Genomic DNA, 20,397 nt, shown 5'->3' with positions numbered 1-20,397 from the left:
CTTCAAACCATGTTTTTTCCCACCTCTATAACTTTTTATGTATTCCCTTTTTACATTTTATTACAGCATAACATCTAAAAATGAAATAAAGATTATAGGCAATGCTTCAGGACCTAGAGTTCTATGCCTTGCCCTGAATATAAAACCATGTTGATAGGAACCGCTGTTATACCTCTGTAAATTGCTCAGATCTCCCCATTGACCATCACAGTAATTATTTCTGCTTGGAAATGAAAGGTCTGATCGGTAGAGAGGTCTTTTTTTATGTCTATCTTTTCTTCCATTCACCTAAACTATATATTTCACCTCGGTGGTTGATTCTGGAGATTAAATTTGTATTTATTTATGATACTTATTTCTGGGAGGGAAGGGTTAATCAAACAGAAATGAGAAAAAAAGCAATTTTTGTAACTTTTTTAAGTTAACAGCATGAAAATTTGTCCGTTGTCATGACTTTAATAAAATCAGCATAGTTAGAGTCATTGTTCTCTCTAAAATTGTGTACTTTGTACAATATAAGGAAGATGGAGAGAGAGAGAGAGAGAGAGAGAGAGAGAGAGAGAGAGAGAGATTTCAAAGAAGAAATGAAATTTACCAGGGACAGGACAACCGTCAGCTAATCTTAAAGTTGAATTTGTTGTACATTTAAGGGAAAAGCCCTATAGCTCATTTCCTGTACATTTAAAGTGTTTATTTCATTCCCAGACTCCACTCTTTTTACTCTGCTCCAACTTTTTAACATGACTCTCATTTTTCTCCTCTAATTCAATGCTAACATAGGATTGATTACCTGCTTTCACCTGAACAGCATTCTTTCTTTCCGAACATGCCCTATGCCTTGACTTGTCCTTAACATTTTATGGGAAACAGCAAACATTTGAAGATGGAGAGGTGAGTCAATGGTGTGGGGTAGGGGTAGTGCTACGTGTGTAGAGGGGAGAGAGGATATGACGGTGCCAGATACCACCTATTTCCTTTTTCTCATCTGCCCATTGTAGGGATAGACTTAGCCATCTCTAAGAACCATTTGGTGAATCACAATGAGTCAGAAATCTCTCCCCTACTTAGTAAGAAGGTAGTTAAGAGGTGTTAGAGAAAATAATTTTAATAAGATCAAACCATAACTCACAGGAAATCAGGGCAAGGGGGAGAAATAAAGAAAGAAAGTTAAAGGGTTTCAAAAGTCATTTCTTTTATTCTATTTATAGAGTGGAGAGACATAATTGTGATTGTATAAACTGTTAACCTAAACACCTTCCTCAAAGTCCCAGAAGTGAGGATTTTTTTTCCCTTTCTTTTTTTTCCACCTTTCTATCATTCTTTTCTTCAATTCTTCCTTCCTTCAATCTTTTTTCCTTCCTCTTTCTTCCTTCCTGCTTTCTCTCTTCCTCTCTCCTTCCTTCCTTTTTATCTTTCTTTCCTTTGTTGCTTCCTTTTTTTATTCCTTTTCTTTTTCTTCATCTAAACTGAATTTAGTGAGCCCCATCATGGCAGCAGCCTCAGCATGCATTTCCTGGAAGGAGACCCCTCTAATACAGAGGTCCTAAAGCAATGAGAAGACCCGGTCTGCAGTGTGGCAGAGCTTTCTATAGCATCCAAATCTCAGGGGGTGGGGGATAAAGTTCTATACAAATGTTTTCTGGATTTTAAGGGAAATACAAATGGAAAGGCTCTAACTGTGATTCCAGAGGATGTACACTCACTGAAACTAAGAATATAGAATTTCTTCAATTAGTAAAGTGTCTGAGAAAATTCCATACTGTACACATGTATCTTATTTTGATGTGTGACACCTGAGTCCTTTAGACCATGTCTGCATGTGCCAAATTAGATAATGGAGATAAAAACAGACCTTCTCAGAATCCTCTCAGAATGCTTCTCAGAATCACTGAATTTAGATGCTATCTGACTCCATTTTACAGATGAGAAAACTAAGGCAATTTGCTCAAAGCCACAGACTTAGCTAGATACAGAGCTGATACCAGAATCTCTGTGGCCACGTACTAGGACGAGTGACACTATAGTTCTTATGCCAGTGGAACTGATCTCACTGGATAAACACTTCAAATGCGTCCTCTAATAGGCATCTGTGGAACACCATTAATGACCAGCGAGAGAGCCTTAGACTAATTAGTGAGACAGAATGTCCCAGGTTAAATTGACTACGGTCAGGCAAATTGTCCTTGGTGTTTAGTAAACCAAGAATTTTAAAGCAATGACCGGAGCTATAAGAGCCTCCAAGATAAAAGCAAATCTACTTGCTTGAAAGAGGAGGGATGGCTGCTAAGGAAACTGTTAGTGAAATTCAGAAAGAATACCTGCCAGCACACTGATTTCCCTTTGCTTTAGTTGACTTCAAGTTTAAGAATCGTTTTTGATATGCATATCACTGCCTCTTGTTTGAGTTAATTTGTTTAAACATTCATGAAGGGAAAGGTTTTTAACAGAAATGTGCCAAACGTTTTTTTTTTTCAATTACAGCCAAACTGGGGTGTTTGCTGATCCATGAACAATGTGAGTATTCAATGTGTAGAAAGTTTTACTGCCCAGTAACTTTGTTTGTTTGTTTGTTTGTTTTTGTCCCCTCTGTAAAATGCTAAGATCTTTAAGGAAAATGATGGGAAACCCTTTAGCATCAGCTTCCTCACAAATAGTCTCTTTTTACTAGGCAGAGATTTGACTGTGGCTTTGTTGGATTGGAAAGCAAAAACAAAACAAGTGTGTATGGGCAATAGGCACTGGAGAAAATAATTCCACTGGCTGACAAAATCTGTGAGGATACAGTGAGATCATCCATGCTATTTGTGCTGCTAAATTCATTCTATGATCTCCTACGTTGAGGGCACTGTTGTGGGAAGTTTGGTCAGTGAATCCTGGGAAGGTTGTCATCAGAGGCATCTCAGCTGACCTACCAAAAACAGTCTGGGGTTGGAAAGTTCAGTAGAGAAGACGGAAGTTCTGTGGCATCTGGCCAACTTCTGTTCCGTTCTTATCTTTCTAACCTCAACACAGTGGCTGACAAATAGTAGAAATTTCATAGACATTTTTAAATGAATAAATGAATGCGTGCATGCAGTGGACAATAGAAGGATATCTAAGCAAAGTAACATTTACAAATAGGAATACACAGTTGCAAATAACCTGTACCCAATTAGGAAGACTGGGATTCACAAACACAGTGTCTTTCTAATGAGATAAACAAAGGTTTGTGCTAGTAGAACTAAGGTTTAATGTAATGGTTTAGTTGTAATTACATTGCAAAAATTTAGTAAGGGGATCGTGAATAAGATGTACTTGGTTTTGAGCTGCCGAGCTCATAAGCTGACTTTAGGCTTTTTCTGTTTCCTCAGCCTAAAAAGTGGATCAGTTCCAAAGTCAGATAAAACAGAAGTGGAGTATAGACCCCATGTCATGCTATAGAAGAACTGATACCCAGGAAACAATGACACAAATGATTTTGATCCCCTTTTATGGAACTTTGGGCCTCAAAGAAATACCACTTGACAAATATTCTTCTACATTACCATCAGAGAAAAGTCACTTTGGTGGCCAACCAGAACCATGATGGGTACCTGACTCAAAATTCCTTCCATCTTGTAATCTCTATTGATTTCATTGACTAGAAAAACTGTTGTCCAGTGACCTTCTCCACCACGATCTGCATCTTTTGCCATTTTCTGAATGCTGCTGTCTCTGAGACTGGTAACATTTATGTCCATGCTACTAAAGTCTCTGGAATGGGCAGAGGAAGTCTTGGTTGTTGTCAACCACCTATCTGTAATAACAGGCCATCGCTACTTCCCTTATCAGAAGACAATCGGCAGAATCTGCAAGAAATGCCCTTTTATTCTTATGGAAATAATGACTTTCTGTGGTATGTGTACCGTTTTTAGAGTATCAAACAGAAACTCCTCTCCTTTGGACTTTTCGGGAAGCAGTCTCAGAATTATAGTCTTGCTCTAAACACTAGGTCAGAGGAGGAGATGTTAGTATTTTTATTTTCTAATATGGAACATTCCAGGTTAGGACAATACTCCAGGTACACATACATTTGGGGAATTTACATGAGGGCCAGGTCAAACTCCTGAGGAGACTGAGAATAGATAAAGCTTGGATGCCGCTGGTTGATTGTTCATACTCAAGTCAGTCTAGATAATGTCAAGACTTGGAATTGAAACACAGATTGGGAAAGGTTTCAAGTGTTCCAGTAAAGGTGGGAAGGAGTTTTTGAAGCCCAGATACATGGCATTGTGTTACCTTGTAACACCAGCACTTCCAGAACACTCTGTGCATTGTCTTGGGAGTAAAAGCTCTCTCTCCATAGAATACTTAGCATTATAAGAAGTGGTTAGAAAGTTTTGCTCTCTTTGAGCATATTAAACACTAGTTCTGCATTTTCCCTATTCTTGAACCTTTATAAAACAGTTTTAACAAAGACAGAGAAATGGAAAGGCAATGGGGATAAACTGTAGTGAATGTAGTCACAAATAATCTAAAAATATATATATGGGGAGGTGACCCAAGGTGTGTGGCTTTGAACTATTAAAATGTATGGGTAGGTGTGTGTATAAGCAGTGAAGGCATTTTTTTAATATGCATTAGGAAACCAAAAAATTTGTGTGACCCACTTTATTGTGGTATTCACTTTATTGCAGTGGTCTGGAATCAAACCCACAATCTCTACAAGGTATGTCTGTAATGACTTTTCAATGATATTGTGGACTATTGGAAATGGAAGAGAGACTGTGAACAGTAGTCTCGGCTAGAAGCAAAATCAAAGATAAGTCAAGTTAGATGCTTACCTGTTCTGAGAACATGTATACATAAGAGTGCTGAATCAATCCTTCATTTTTCTTTCACGTCTTCTTTATTCCATATTCTTTCTGGCATAACCATATCTTTCCTCCCAGTCTTGGCCTCTCTATCCATTTCTTCTTCTTGTGCTCCTCCTTTTCCTTCTACCTGAACATCTTTATTTGCCTTTATCCTCTCCTTCTTGACAGTTATTCTTTCTTTTGCTTCCTCTCTCCCCATTCCTTTTAACCTTAAGGGTCAATGAAGTGAATATTTGTCCCTATAAGACACATTTAGACTATATCCATCTCTGTTTATTCTGCACTCCAATTCCTGGTAGTTTCAAGGTAAAGTGCAATCAACAAAGTCCTTGTTCAATTGGTTTAACTATGGAAACAATCTAGATAAACAATTTCCAAACTTCACTCACAAAAACACTCCTCTTCTCCTTTGTAGTGTGTTTTCAGGCCTTAAATTTTTTATGTTCCTCCTTTAACACTTCACTTGACAATGCCTCCATAAAAAAGTAATGTCTTTTCTCTTTTGTTAAAAAAGGAATATCCTCCCAAGCAGCTGTCTCTCAAGATGTGTTGAAATCCCAAGAGGAATTGTCTTTTACATTTAAAAAAAAAATGCTTTCTAATATAGTATCTCATTAGATAATCCACCAAATTCATGTGAAGTAGGCAAGGAGGCAAAACTGCTTCACAGAAGTTTGGGCAACGATATAATAAAGCTAATTAAGGGCAGAGCCTAGATTTCTCTGAGTCTACAGTACCTAAGAGTTTGCACTAGAGTCATTCTACATAAAACAAGCAGATATAAAGATAGTGAATATGCAATAAACACATATAATTTTCTCCTCTTTATTTTCAAGGAGAAGTTACATTTGCTATTACTCCTTGAAAACTGTAATTGCCCTCAGTGACAGACACACCCTTATCACTACAGGTCCAACTGCATTTCTTTGTTCTTTAGCCCATTTTACTCATATGTTTGTCACGGCATGAGTAACCACCCCCAAATTAACTTGGTCTCTTTTTTAGTTCCCCTTTCCTTTTTATTTCCTCTCCTTTACTCTCTTTCCCGCTTCCCTCCTTCTCTTCCTTCCTTCGTTTCTTCTTTCCCTTCTTTTTCTTTCTCTCTCCCTCTCTCTGCCTCTACTTTTTTTCTCTGTATTTCTTTAGTTTCCTCCCTGTTCACACTCCCACTCCTAAAAAGATATGAGAAATCCTTGATTCCCTGCATTCACATTCTTTCTGCTTTCATGCTATTTTCTCCCTCAGTCCTATAATGTAAAACCAATTATTAAAAAAATATAATTCACTGTGTCTCACACTATATTTATAATCTACTCAAGCATTTTCTTCACATTCTTAAAATCCCTGGTGTCGGAGAGAATTACAGCTGGGAAGGTGACTTCAGGCCTCCATTTAACAAGAGGAGAGAAGAACATTGTTTTCACTGGTGGATTTTCTGTTGTTTGGTGTGGTTCCATGAATTTCTAGAACAGTTAGACATTCGTTATATATTTACAATTATATATGCAAAAAAAAAAAAGACACTATGATTAAATTTTTCTTTCTTCATAAGAAAATAAAAATGTTGCAGTAGGTCAGTTTGAAGGAGAGAACATTACTATACTTTTACAAAGATATTCAGTAGATGATTTCTGGGCAGTTTAGGTCTATAATAGAGCTCTAAACATATATGGCTCATTCAATACATTTGACTTCAATTTTCCTGGCTCCTCGGCTACCTCTGTCTATCTATCTGTCTATCTGTATGTCTGTTTGTCTGTCTGTCAACCTACCTACCTACCTATCCATCCATCCATCCATCCATCCATCCATCCATCCATCCATCCATCCATTCATCCATTCATCCATTCATCCATCCTCTATCTCTCTTATCTATCTAGCCATTTCTCTATCTCTGAACACAAACACACAGACACTACATTGAGATGAACTTTTTCAGGATATACAAATGAACAAATAAACTCTAGATCTTTCCTTCAAAATTTAGCAATGAACTTAGTCTCTGTCCTGGGAACTCTGGTTTGTTGTTTTTGTTGTTGTTTTGCCAAAGATAAAATTTATGAAGTTGCCAGGAATGGTAAAGACAGAGCTAGACAGGAGAGAGAAATAGAAAAAATATATATATTTAAAAAATAGGATAGTGAATAGGAAAGAAAGTGAAGAGAGAACAGAAGAAGAAAGCAAGGGAGATAAAAAAAAAAAATTATTCCTTCGCAGGCATACAGCATGACATTTGCTGTATGTAAGAGATAGAATTAAGACCTTGGGTCCTTTGTCAGGTCCACAACACACACATGTGCACGTGCACACCATACACATACACACTTTCTTTCTCTGCCACCAGCCCTAAATACTTTGTCTGTCCCTACTTAGTCATTGCAAGTGCACAAATATCCTCTTCAGCTCCTTCTTGAATAACTCAGGGGGGCATATCAACTTTTTTAGGTACCTGCCCTCTTCCTGCTCATATGAGTTACTCTTCCTGAAAACAGCGTTGAGATACTTAACATTTGAAAATTTCAGTGCTAATCATGATAGGAAAATAGACATATAATAACAATAATAAACTCAAAGCAATTACAAATATTTTAGGATTTTATGTATAATCATGATCTCCAGTGTGCATTTCATAAAATCTTCCAAAATTCATCCATTCATGTAACTAAATGATACTTTCACATACCATTTTTATAAAATAGGTCATGGTCCTAGTAGAATTATTTTGATTTTTTAAAATAAATCTGTATACACATTTTTAATTTTGGGGCCCACGGTTTAATTAATGAATCAGCCCATAATTTAAAGTTTTGTTTTGTTTTGCTCACTTGTCTTTTTTATTATACTATACATGATATATTTTTCCATGTGAAATAGACTGAATAGTATAAAATTAACCACTGAATTCATGAAATATACTTTTCTTAGACAGGAGGCAAAGAAAAATTCAATTATATTTAGCATACAATATCACCAATGCTCAATGGTAACCAACTATGGGAGAGTGGTTTAATTTCCTAGAACTGCCATGATGAAACACTACAAACTGTGTGGCTTAATTAAACAGAAATTTATTTTCTCACATTTCTGGAGGCTAGACATTTAAAATTAAGATGTCAGCAGAGTTAGTCTTTCCTTGGGAGCTCAGGTGGAGAATATAGTCCATACCCATATCCTAATTTCTTGGGGTTGCTGGCAATCCTTGGCATCTTTTGGTTAGAAGAGGCATCACTCCAATCTCTGCTTCTGTGTATGCCTCTGTCACATTAGTGAGGCCATTAACCATTGGACTTAGGCCCCTTCCTAATCCAGTATAACCTCATCTTAATTAATTACATACACAAAATGTCTATATCTAAATACAGTCTCATTTTGAGGTTTCAGGTGAATGTGATTTTTCTGATACACTATTTCACCCACAATAGATGATAAATAAGAATCCTTCTACTTACCAGAAAGGCAAGCTAAAATAAGATGGTGTCCTTGAATATTTTATTCCTCTTTTCACTTAGTCTCTATTTTACTATTCTACAGAATTATTAGGTCTACATGTACTTTCAAGGTGCAGCAAGTTGCATCATTGATGGCTACTTTATCATTCTCCAGACCCTTCCTTGAAAATCAGCACAGTAATTCAGAATCGTATACCCAGTACCTGGGTTCTAATAAGAAAATGCACTCTTTTTTTTTTTTTTTTTTTTTACAGCTGTAGATTTGGAATTCGTGTAATTAGAACAACTTCTAAAATGGATTTTAGAGAACTTAATATATCTTCTCTAGATCTACTTAGTAGAGTTCATAGTAAAAAACTAGGAGTTAACTATAAGTCCTATCAACTGAAAATGTTGAAAAAAATTTTACTGGGTGGTAAACTATAAAGACATAGATATTACACATACATATGCAGATACACACACACATCCAAACGAACAAACAAACAAACAAACAAACAGGAAATAAGATCATTCCCATAGCTTATACAGAGAAATAGAGGTAAAATAACTTCCCCCAACAAAATTCCCTTCTCTACATATGGATTAATTTTATCTAAGGAGAAGAGGGCTGTCTATTCATCTCAGATGTTCTTAGCACTCTATGAAGATAGGAAACTAACAGTTCATGCTCATCTAGTATAGCACTTCACATTTTGAAAACATCCTTTGCAAATATCTTTCTCAACTTTTGAACAAGCTAAATCATCCCACTAGAAAACTATCTTCTCTTAAACCCTTTTACAGTAACCTTAGGAATATATCTCTTCCTATGCATTCTTCAAATTTATTTTTGTGTTCCATAAAAATTTGGCTTATAAATGTCACCATAGTTTGTAAAACTGGAAGGCATGGCAGGATTTTCTAGACTAGTGGTTATTGTCGGTTGTGCAGACTGCAGTGAACTCAGAGTTTAGTTTTTTCTTTTAATATGGGGGCTCATTATCAGAAATTTGGATCACATAAGGCAGTAGGGTAATAGCTTCATGTTTGAGTTCTGAAGCCAAATAGAACTTGATATAAATTGTGGCCCCTTTCACTTGTCATCAGAGTGACCCAGACAGTGCTTCTCTAACATTAATATGCACTTATACCACGTGGAGAATCTCATTAAAATACAGATTGTTGCCCAGTCGATCTGCGTGAGACCCAGGATTCTGCATTTCCAACAAACTTCCAGTGATGATGATACTGGTACATCAAGAGAACCATACTTTGAGTATTAAAGACCTAGAAGCTCATTGCTTAATAACTCAAAACCTCAATTTCTTCATATAAAAAATAGAGCTGTTGTGAAAATTAAAGATGTAATATATAGAAAGCAGCTTTATCACATAGCCTCATACAATAACGGTTAAACATATTATTGGTATCATTATTAAGACTAGTTTCATGGGCTTGGACCTGTGCAGTTACACAGATCTGTCTTAAGAGGGCTCCAATTTTGGTTTTATGCTCTATAGTCACCATTTTGAATTCTTAATAATTTTATCTTTGAACTTGTGTTTTACAAGTGAAGTTCAGTGGGGCAATAGGACATGCATATGAGCAGAAGAGATACTTGAAATATGTATTATTGCCAACATCCCTTGCCAGTCATTTGCATTTAAAATTCACAAGCACCAAGGGCACAGAATTCTGACAGACCCAAAGTAAATTAGAGTTCAGTAAGACTCAAAAGTACAAGGTATGTGTGTTACTAAGTGAGGGCACACTTTCCACAAGAGGAAATATTTTCTATTCGAACCGGAACTTGCTTTGAATGCAGAACAAAGAAAATTGCAATCTAAGAATGATGACAAATCTAGGATTCCCCATTATATCTTTTCTTAGTCAGTTTCTTCCTTGTATATTAACTAACTACTTACACCAAAAATAATGCCTTAGAAAAGGAAAGATAGAGCAAACCATAGTTCTTTTTTTCCAATTTTTTCTTACTTATCATTAAGCAGAAGTTAGAGATATAGGAAGAGTGTATACATATCAAAAGTGAAATGCAAACAGGTAAGTTTTGTGTGATATGTCCACTATTCAGGTGAGAACCAAATATATATGGATATATGAGCTCAGAATGTGAATTGTGCAGTTTTGGTGATTTCACATATAAGTTAAGTGCCTACATATATGTTTTTCAAACTGGCATTGTACAATATAAAGATGAATAATAAATGTCATGCTAATAATTTAAATGCTAATAAATATTAAATAGCAAACAATGAAAACAACAAACAAAACAAAAAATCACACCATGACAGGTTGAATGAGAGATAATGGAATCACAGAAATATCTTCATATTTTAGTATGTTTAATGGGCACTTTTTCTCTACTTTTTGAACTGGGGGCCCTGCAGTTTCATTTTATACTGAACCCTAAAACATGTGTAGCTGGCCCCACCATCATTATTATAATATTATCAACAGGTCTGGTCTGGGGTTTCAGGTTGAAAATCCCTAATGAAATTAGAAATAATTTTTCAAAATTACTATTCAGATCAGGAAGCTGTATCTTACCTATAGCTGAGTACAATTCTGAACCTGTAATTTATTGCTTAATCTAAGAATATTTTTTAATTCCACAAATACTGGCTTCTGAGGAATATCAGATTAATTGTTTTATAAGTTGTTCAGATTCTCCATGAAGAAACGATCAGATAGTGTTTTTCCATCTCATCTCATCTAGAATTGGTCCCTCCCTTTTCTGAATATTGCATTATTTTGGCTGGTCACACCTGTGACACAACATACTCTCACCTGCATTGTGACTGATGACACTTTAGCTCCTCAACTCTACTGAGCCTAGGGGTCTTTTCTTGCAGAACTTTTAACGTTGCATAGAAATTTCCCCACAATATAATCTAGTCTTTTTCCTGTGGAGTGAATGAGTGAATACACTAAGTAATCAAGCAGACTCTGAGCCCATTTTAATAATCACTGATGGAAGGGGTTCAGATCCTGAGGCTATACATTAAATTCTACTTTTGACTGCATTTATGCTTTCACCCAGAGAGAAAGTAGCAATGTGCCAGTTATCATAGAGTGTCGGCCTCGTCTTTTGGGAATGGTTCTGTTTGATTCCACTATTTTAATTTATTATGGTGAGATAAATAATAGTTCTTATAATTGAATATAAACAGGAAGAAATTGGACACAATTTCTAAAGGTGAAAACTGCCTAAATTGCTCCTCAATAGATGCGGTTTCTACCCTATTTAGATATCTTTAAATATATATTCCATTCATACAGTCCCATTCTGAGCAGCTAAAACTTTCACCCCATCTATTGCACTGCACAATTGACTCTCTGCCTTGTGTGTATATGTGGGGGGGAGTTCGCTCTCCTCCAGTGCTTCATGTATCATCTGGTGCCAGAGGCAGTGAGAATACTATACTGATGGGCCAATGGGCTGATCCAATATGGCAAATCTTATATTCCTGTTTGGGTACAAATGAATAACCTCATATACTTCTGCACACATTCAACAAAATGATAAAAGGGAGGGAAAAAAATGGAATTTCCTGATCATTGCATCTCACTTTATTTCCCTGTTTTAACTTTGTAAGTGAATTCAATGTCTGTAGAAAGCGATTGATGGCTCTAAAAGAAAAGGAAAGAAAATGTTAAAGCCCCAAACCACAGCTGAGCACTCTTAGACTTGAAGCTGCGTTCTCTTCTGCTGAAATCTCAGCCGGGGCCCTCATCGTGCAGCCTTTGAAGGTCAGCCCGGCATTTCAGGGCTAAGAGATTGTGGATTCTGCAGGACTAGGTAGCAGCCCTAGGTCTGCTGCCTTTTATTAGTTGGGGGAGCAAGGGGATGAAGACAAGCAGGGGAAGGATATATGAAAGGAAAAAAGAGTAAAGCTTCAATATGTCTCCAAACCTCTCAAGGTATTGTGCTCCATGCCAATCAATTCACCTTCTCCACACCGCACCCCACACATATTTCAACCTCCGACTTTCTAGAATACCTTACAATTTAGTGTCTCTGCGTACCTTATTCTTGTGCTGTATATTCTTCATGTCCTATCTCCTGAGTGAAGTCTTCCTTAATCAACCCAGATAGTAATATTCCTCTGTCTCTATAAATTTCTGAAGAATTTATTATATATTACTTGTTTTTCATCATGTTACGCTGCACTTTAATTTTTGTTTTTCACAAATATGTTTCTTCCTATCAAATAAGTTAATGAAGCAAAAATCTAGAATTCTTTATCACCTATAGTTCTCAACAGTGCCTTTTATGTAATAAGTTCATAATTAATATTTGTTAATAAAAATACTGTTATACTTAAAATAAGTATAGGACAGTCATCTGTTTATTTATATATGTATATACACACATATGTATATATACAGCATATATATGTACATACATGTATATGCAAAGTAATATTCTTCATATATCTATGTTTCAAATATTCACTAAAAAGATAAAAAAAGAAAACCACTCGATTCTCCTTCTACACTGGCTGAAAATAACTTAAAGATGGAACTAGTATTTTGAAGTGCCTAGGTCCACCAAACACTAACCTATTCTAGAAGCAGTTTTATTTTGTTTTCTTTTGTTTTGTTTCTATTGATTATCAAGGGCCAGGAAGTCTAATTCCAACTTAATTATATCTAGGTAGAGAAAAGAAGGAGGATAAACCCATCCATCATAACCCAATCAGCCAATTTAAAAGATTAGGAATTATTAACCAGAAATGCAGACAGGCATGAGTAGGACAAATGTGTAAAAGGCCCAATGTGCATAAACAATATATGCAATGCGAGGGGCAATACGGCAGAAAGATCTCAAAAATAATTGAATGTGAACACTATACATAAATCCAGACAAGATTCAAGCTGTGACCTTGAGGTGAAAAGGCTCCTTAAACTGCAGCCAAAGCCTTCTATTCTAAAAGGATTAAATCTTTGAAAATCATTCTTTCTTTTCATTCATGTTTCACACTTTGCAGTGCTCACATAAAAAGGGCAGATACACCAATAGTTCAGAGTTTACTTTCTTGTGTTTCTTTTCTTCCCAGATAGCTGATATCGGCTTCATTGCAGATCAGAGTGGGTGAGCCTTTTTCACCTTCTGATTATGGTTTGTAATTGTCAATACCAGGTTAGCAAGCTTTCTAATGGAAATTATCAGTGCATAGAAGAATGATAAAGCAATCTGCTCAGGTGGGAGAAGTATAGACTTTGGAGCTCGAGTCTTCTTTTCTAGGGCACACAATAATTATGAGACCAAATTTAATAAACTTTTGCATGAAACTTGTAACAGAATATTCCTAGATTCTATTGTTACCATTGCATTGCAAACTAGAGAATACTACCAAAAGTACTAAAATGTTCAAACATAGGCTAGGCAAGACTTTATCCTGACTGCTTTTCTATGGCCTCAGCATAACATTCAAATTCAGCTCCTAAGACAAGGTTGCCTGTGGCATTACAATTTTGCTTTTTCCTTTCTCACCAGACAGGTGATCACAGAGCTCCAAGTTATGTAGAATGGCAGCTACCACAACAGACAGTGGTTTCTTAGTTCAGAGCTTGAAAGGATTAAAGCTGGATTAGGAGGAAATATGTATTCCCAAAGGGCAATATTTATAACACGGAGAAGGCTTTTTCCACCCCTTCTACAAGAATAACAAGGTGGAAAAATGAATCCCAGTAATGATTCTCAAATGGCAAGATGTGGGCAGGACTTAAGATATACACCTTTCTAATTCCCAGGCAATTTATGTGTGTGTGCCTAAGTATCCAATTAGCAGGCACAGATGCCATTTTGGATTAAAAAATATAGGATTTTACAACTGCAAACCAGCTGTGCCCATAAATTTCACCAACCACTTTGCAGAGGTCTACCAAGAATTTAGGCTTCAATGTCACAGAAGTTATTTTCTTTTGCATTAAAATAATTGATCAATTGGCATTTTTTCTCTAGTAAAATATTTTCCTCAAAGAACAGGAAATTGCAATACATGCACAGTGGTAAGCCTCACAAAAATTAATAGAAAGCCATGATTTCTGACCCATGAAAAGCCTACATTCTTAACCAGCTTTGGCCAACAGAATTTTCCCAATTAGAGGGGTGCTATATATCCCCACTGCCTGTTGCAATAGCCACTGGGCACATGTGGCAATTGAGCTCTGGAAATGTCACCAATAAAATAGAGTATCGCATTCCTAATTTTATTTCCAAATTTTGGGTATCATTCGCAGCTGAAGTGCATCAATAGCTTTCTCTAGTATTTTATGTGAACAGTAAATAATCTAAGTTCTTTAATATTAATCTATTTTATGAATATGCAACAATATCTTGAAAGGAGCCTATTGTCATGTCCATGACAGAATGCACAATAGGATTGTCTGTATGGGGGAAAATTTTCCTTTTGTAACAAAGCTTTTGTTCTGATCATCTTTCCATCACACATCTGTCTGTCCATCTAGCCATGCCTTTTAAAACCTTAGAGTTTCTTGATTCCTTCCGGATAAATCGTCACTGTCAACAAGCAAAAAGATAAAAGAATGAACCTACATTTCTTGCTATCAGAATAATCCTAACAGAATGAATGCTTCTCCTGAACATGTGAAAAATAATACAATCGAAATTATGTCACCGCTGTGCCCAAAGATCCAAGACAAAGTGAGCATTTATTATTATAAGTAGCACACTTAGCACAGTAGCAAAAGCGCCATTTCAATTTTTCTATTTCTGCTAAGGTAATTCATCATTCTATTTTCCCCAGTTTTACTAAAATAGAATTGACATATAACCTTGTATTAGTTTAAGGTATACAAGATAATAATATGATAAGTATATTGTGAATAATTACTATGATAAGTTTAGTTAACATCCATTACCTCATGTTGTTACAATTTTTTTTTTATGATGAGAACTTCCAGAGCGAAGATAAAGTAATCAGGGGGATTGTTTCATGAATTATATAAATGTCTAACTAGTGTACTGTGTATTTGAAACTAATAATAAAAAAATAAAAAAAGATTTACTCTCTTAGCAACTTTCAAATATATAATGCAGTATTGTTAACGCTAGTCACCATGTTGTGCATTAGATCCTGAAACTTATTTCTCTTATAATTGGAAGCTTGTACCCTTTGACCACTTTTACCTCTTTCCTCCAGTCCCCCAACCCCTGTCTCCGACAACCACTCATCTGTTCTCTGTTTCCATGAGTTCGTTTTGTTTTGTTTTGTTTCATATATATTCCACATATAAGTGAGATCATATAGTATTTGTCTTTTGTCTGTCTGGCTTATTTCACTTAGCATAATTCCCTCAAGTTCCATCCACATTGTCATATATGGCAGAATTAGCTTTTTTTTAAATTTCTTTTTATGCTGGAATAGTTTACTATATTAATACTATAATATATATACTATATAATATATATACTATTATACACACATATCTATATATCTATATATCTATATTTCTCTCTCTATATGTGTGTGTGTGTGTGTGTGTGTGCGTGTGTGTGTGTGTGTGTATAATGTTTTCTTTCTCCATTCATCTGCCATGGACATTTAGGTTGTTTCCATGTCTTGGCTATTATAAATAATGCTGCAGTGAACTTGGAGGTGTAGCTATCTCTTGGAGACAGTGATGTCATTAACTTTAAAACATAATTTTACATAATGGACAATTTAGATTGAGCCCCTGTGGAGAAAGGAAAGAAACATCAATACAAGAAGAACAATAGTTAACCAACATTTTGCAAAAGTTTAGGAGCGAATACTTTCTTATAAATAAATTGAAAAGAACATGCACCCACATGTGAATGTGGGAGCTTCCAAAAAGTGGATCACATTTTAAAGAATAACTGAAGTATTTATGTAGCAAAAACCCAGAAACAAGAGGATCGATTTATTGTGGAGACTAGCATGAGGTAAAAGCCAGGTGTAACAGACACGAAAAGGGTCAGAAACCCAATGGCAAGGGGACCCCAACCGGCCCAAAGATGAGATTGTTTCCCATGGCCTCCAGGTTAAGGGTTTCCCCGAAGTCCCTAGTAAAGCATAACTAGCATCCACTACAGTGTCCCTCTGCAGAGCCTTTGCATTTAGATGTACACACTTCTTAACACTTCAGACATTCCATTTAGTTCTAAGCTATTGAGTTCAGTGGTTCTCAATCAATTTTTATCATTTTCATAAATTCCAGGTTAGAGAAATCTATTGTGTTAAGGTGATCCTATCTGACTGTGATCGTCAAGATCTTGGCATTAAGTATAAATCCAGTGAAGAGCATCTGTCCAGAATGTGGCTGAGTTCAGAGTGCTCTTTTCCTTCTTTGACTTGCTGCTGCTCATTGCACATGGCCTTTAGGAAAAACTGGACAATCCTACAGGAGAACGCTGATTGAAATCATACATGGAAAAGTCAAAACGAGGATACCAAAAATAAAATATTTTTACTGCTATTTTCCGATAGCTACAGAATGACTTTTACCTACTTATAGAATTTCCATATTTTTTATTCTATTGATTTCTTTCATCAGCTTTTGAGAAAACATTTGATAGATGCATAAACTAATACCCAGAAAAATTAAGTAGGATGCTCAGAGTCCCTCAGCAGGATGGTGGCAGAGAGGAGACTAGAACTCACTTTTTTCCTAATGCACATTTTCCCCAGTGGCCTCATATTTAATTGTGCAGGTAACGCAAAGGAGCAGAATCCAATTAGGCTCTAGATAGGTGGGGACCCTCTCCTAGGCTGAAATCCAACAGTGTCTGTGTACAAGGATGCAGGTCCTCATTTTAAAGCTGTATATCTTTTTTTCTTTTCTTTTGCAGAAGTCATTAAAATGTGCCACTAATATAATGTGTGCTGACGGTTGGGAGTTCTAAGAAAGGCATTGTTATTTGTTACATTCAGGAGGATTTGTAGAGGAATAAAGTGCATACACATAGTGTGATGGCAGCTGGCAGTCAACCGCGACTGCTGTTGTGCTCTTCACAACATGTTTTATGTGGCTGGGAGCATTTACATTAAGGTCAATTAGGTTGCCAAAGCGGAGAATCGCAGCTAAGGGATGCTTAGTGGAGTGCATTGGTATTTGGCAGGGGAAATGAAACTGATAGACTTACATGTGCTTAGTCTGCCAGCTGGTGGGTGGTCCCAGCCATGTTGCTGGAACACTATTCAATTCAACTCAACAGATATTTATTGAGTAACTAGTTGCTGCAAAGCACCAGGCAATGTGCAGATGGGGCGTCAAGACAGCACAGATCATGGCTCGAGTCTTAAAAGAGTTTCCAAAAGCAATAGATCTCAATAGCTAGCAATGACTGCATGACTACCATATGCTAAACATTGTTCTAAATGTTCGACACGTGTTAACCCCTGTACTTTTCATAACAACTTATTTTATCAATGAAGAAACTTGGTTGGTGAGGTATGGGAGTCATAAACTTGGTTGGTAAGATGTGTTTTAGATAGTTTTCATAGCATCTTCTTTCCTGAGCATGTGACAGAGTTGCATTTCACTGCCCCCTCCAAGTTGGTCATGTGTCCTTGTGTCTTGCTTTAACCAAAGCAATGTGAGCAGCAGTAATGTGTATCCCTTTTAGGGGACTTGTTTAATAGAAGCTGCACGATCCTCCTTCTACCGTGGTACCAGTTGCCTTTCCAGAGTACGGAAACTCCATCAGCTCATGTCTGCAAGCAGGAATAGATTAGAGAAGAGACCTCACTGACACAAAATAGACATGAACTAGAGCGTCAGTTAAGCCTCTGAGATTTTAAAGTTGCTTATTATAGCAACGTAACTTGTCACAGACTGACTAATAAAAGGTAAGAATAATAGACCTATGAAGTTAAGTGGGAAAAAAAAGTACACGATTAAGTCCCAATTTAAAAATAGCAATAATAAAAGCAACTGCCATTTATTAAATTCTCAGCAAAGTACTAAGCTTATTACATGCATTTTCTCTAGCATGTTAAATAAGCCAGCAAAATTGTAATTTACATTTTATAGACAAGAAGAGGAAGCTCAGAGAAGTTAACTGAACTACTGAAAATGACATAAGAAGATATAAATTATGAATAAAATCAGATCTTTTCATCTTCGAAGCTTACACTGCTTACGAATGATCTAGAAAAGACGTCAGGCGACCTTATCCTTCAACTCCTCCACTGTAGAGTTGAAATAATTCTAAGCCTTTTTTTTTTCTTTCCTCTTCCTTTCTTTCTTTCTCTATACTTTTTCTCCCCCATTTTTACTTTCTCTTAATCTCTCCTTCTTCTTCACTCCATTTTTCCTTTCCTACTTCCTGCTTTCACATTTTCTCCAGATATGTATTGTATGTGTTCTTTGTGCTCATGTAGGGCATGTGGGACTGTCCTCTATTTTGCCTCCTCATTACTATAACTTCTAGTAACAGCCACTAGATGCTACTAAATACTCCAAAATGCAGAAGATTATATCTCTGCAACTATATCTCTCCATCCCAAAATGTCAATAGTGCCAAAATTGAAAAACCCTGATCTAAAAGATCAGTTGATACATCAGAAGCTCTTCTTCAAGTCTGAATCTAGAGCTCCATGTCATACTTCATATTTCTTGATTCACCAAAACTTGATTTCACCACTTCCACAGCAGGAGGCCACACGTCTTTGTTCTTCCTTCTCGATTTCTCTGTTTCATGGGATTTCCTGACTGGCTCTATCCACTCACGCTGGTTCTGGGTGGAAGATAGTGTATAAGATCTCAAATTTCAGTTCAATCCTTCTGGTGAGACCGCCTTGTACATTAGAATCCTGGGATTTTAAGGCTCTAAAGATATTCCTGCATCTCCAACAATTAGATTCACAGAAAACTATGTCAATAAGATACACCTTCAATAGAAAAACAAATCTCGAAATATCTTACATTTGGAAAATGTTGAAATGAAAGTAAACAGATTTCTTTACTATGGGACTTTTTTGTAATATGCACTACATCTTGAGAATCTACAAATTGGGAATGTTGGACTCTTTCTCCAATATATTTTATCGCAGTACTTTTTTTTTTTTTTTCAAAGAGCATCTTTCTGGACTCTTGCTTTGAAGTACATAATTTACAAGTTGTGACTCGTCCAACTTGCTCATTTGACTGAGGTCCAGAAAATGACATGACTTACTCAGTTTAAAAGACTAACTCTTGCTAGAGCAGGAATCTGAATCTAAGAGTGCTGACCCTAATGCCCTGTTCTTTTCAATGCATGTAGTGTAATTAAATGGCATATCAATTTCAGTATATCCTTATATTGCAAACATTTTCATTTAATTAATTTTTTAAATCAAAATATACACATTGATGTAAGACTAACTATGCTACCCTCTTCGCATATTTTTTCTCATATAATATTTAGATTTATAACTAAGTTTACAAATGATCATTAATATAATTATACATATCTAAAATATTATAGTTTTGAGACTTCTCTACATGCACGTTATCAACTGAGGAAGAATTATACTTATGCTGATGAATTTATTTACTTCTATGAACTCATAATGTTTTGTATTAATATAAGAATTCTTTGAGAACTCTTTAGTATAATATACCTTGTTTCACTAAACCTACGCTCTCACACTTTTTTCTTTATGAAGTTCTGCATCATTAAACACAGGTTATTATTATCTTATCTTGGGTCTATTGAAAACAGAAATTAAGACAAGGAATAAAGGTGAGGAAAAAGAGAAAGAAAGGCAGGGAAAAATATGAACAAAGTGATGTGATATATTCTTGTGTGGCTACCACTTTACAATGAGCTTCAGAGAGCTCTAATTATTTTTTTACTCATTTCTAATTTCCTGCATTAACCAACATGCATTACTTGATTTGACAGATTTTTAACCCTTAAAAATTCTCAAGGTGTGATGTTCCACTTGATTTCAAACTTGAATGCCAAATTTTCAGATTTTCCCTGACCTGTCCAGAACATGATTTGATTTGATCCTTTTCTGAAATTTCAAAACATTATACTTTAAATAATTCATTACATTTCAGGTTTATAACAGGATTTCTTTTAGACATATTTGATGTTCTTATTAGATTATAGAGACTCTAGCTGGACAAAG

The 20,397-nt window shown here is 35.9% G+C and overlaps 1 long non-coding RNA gene across 1 annotated transcript in view; it reads left to right on the top strand.

The window, feature by feature from the left end:
- Positions 1 to 20,397, top strand: part of LOC107520883 — a 353,828-nt gene that overhangs the window by 91,518 nt on the left and 241,913 nt on the right. Inside the window, exon 2 of the long non-coding RNA XR_001599455.2 lies at positions 2,482 to 2,514. This is a non-coding gene — a long non-coding RNA (uncharacterized LOC107520883). The remainder of the gene's footprint in view (positions 1 to 2,481; positions 2,515 to 20,397) is intronic.

This window comes from Rousettus aegyptiacus, unplaced genomic scaffold, assembly GCF_014176215.1.
Source record: "Rousettus aegyptiacus isolate mRouAeg1 unplaced genomic scaffold, mRouAeg1.p scaffold_m13_p_12, whole genome shotgun sequence".
In the NCBI taxonomy this organism is placed as follows: Eukaryota; Metazoa; Chordata; class Mammalia; order Chiroptera; family Pteropodidae; genus Rousettus; species Rousettus aegyptiacus.
This window is presented reverse-complemented; position numbering and strand designations above follow the sequence as displayed.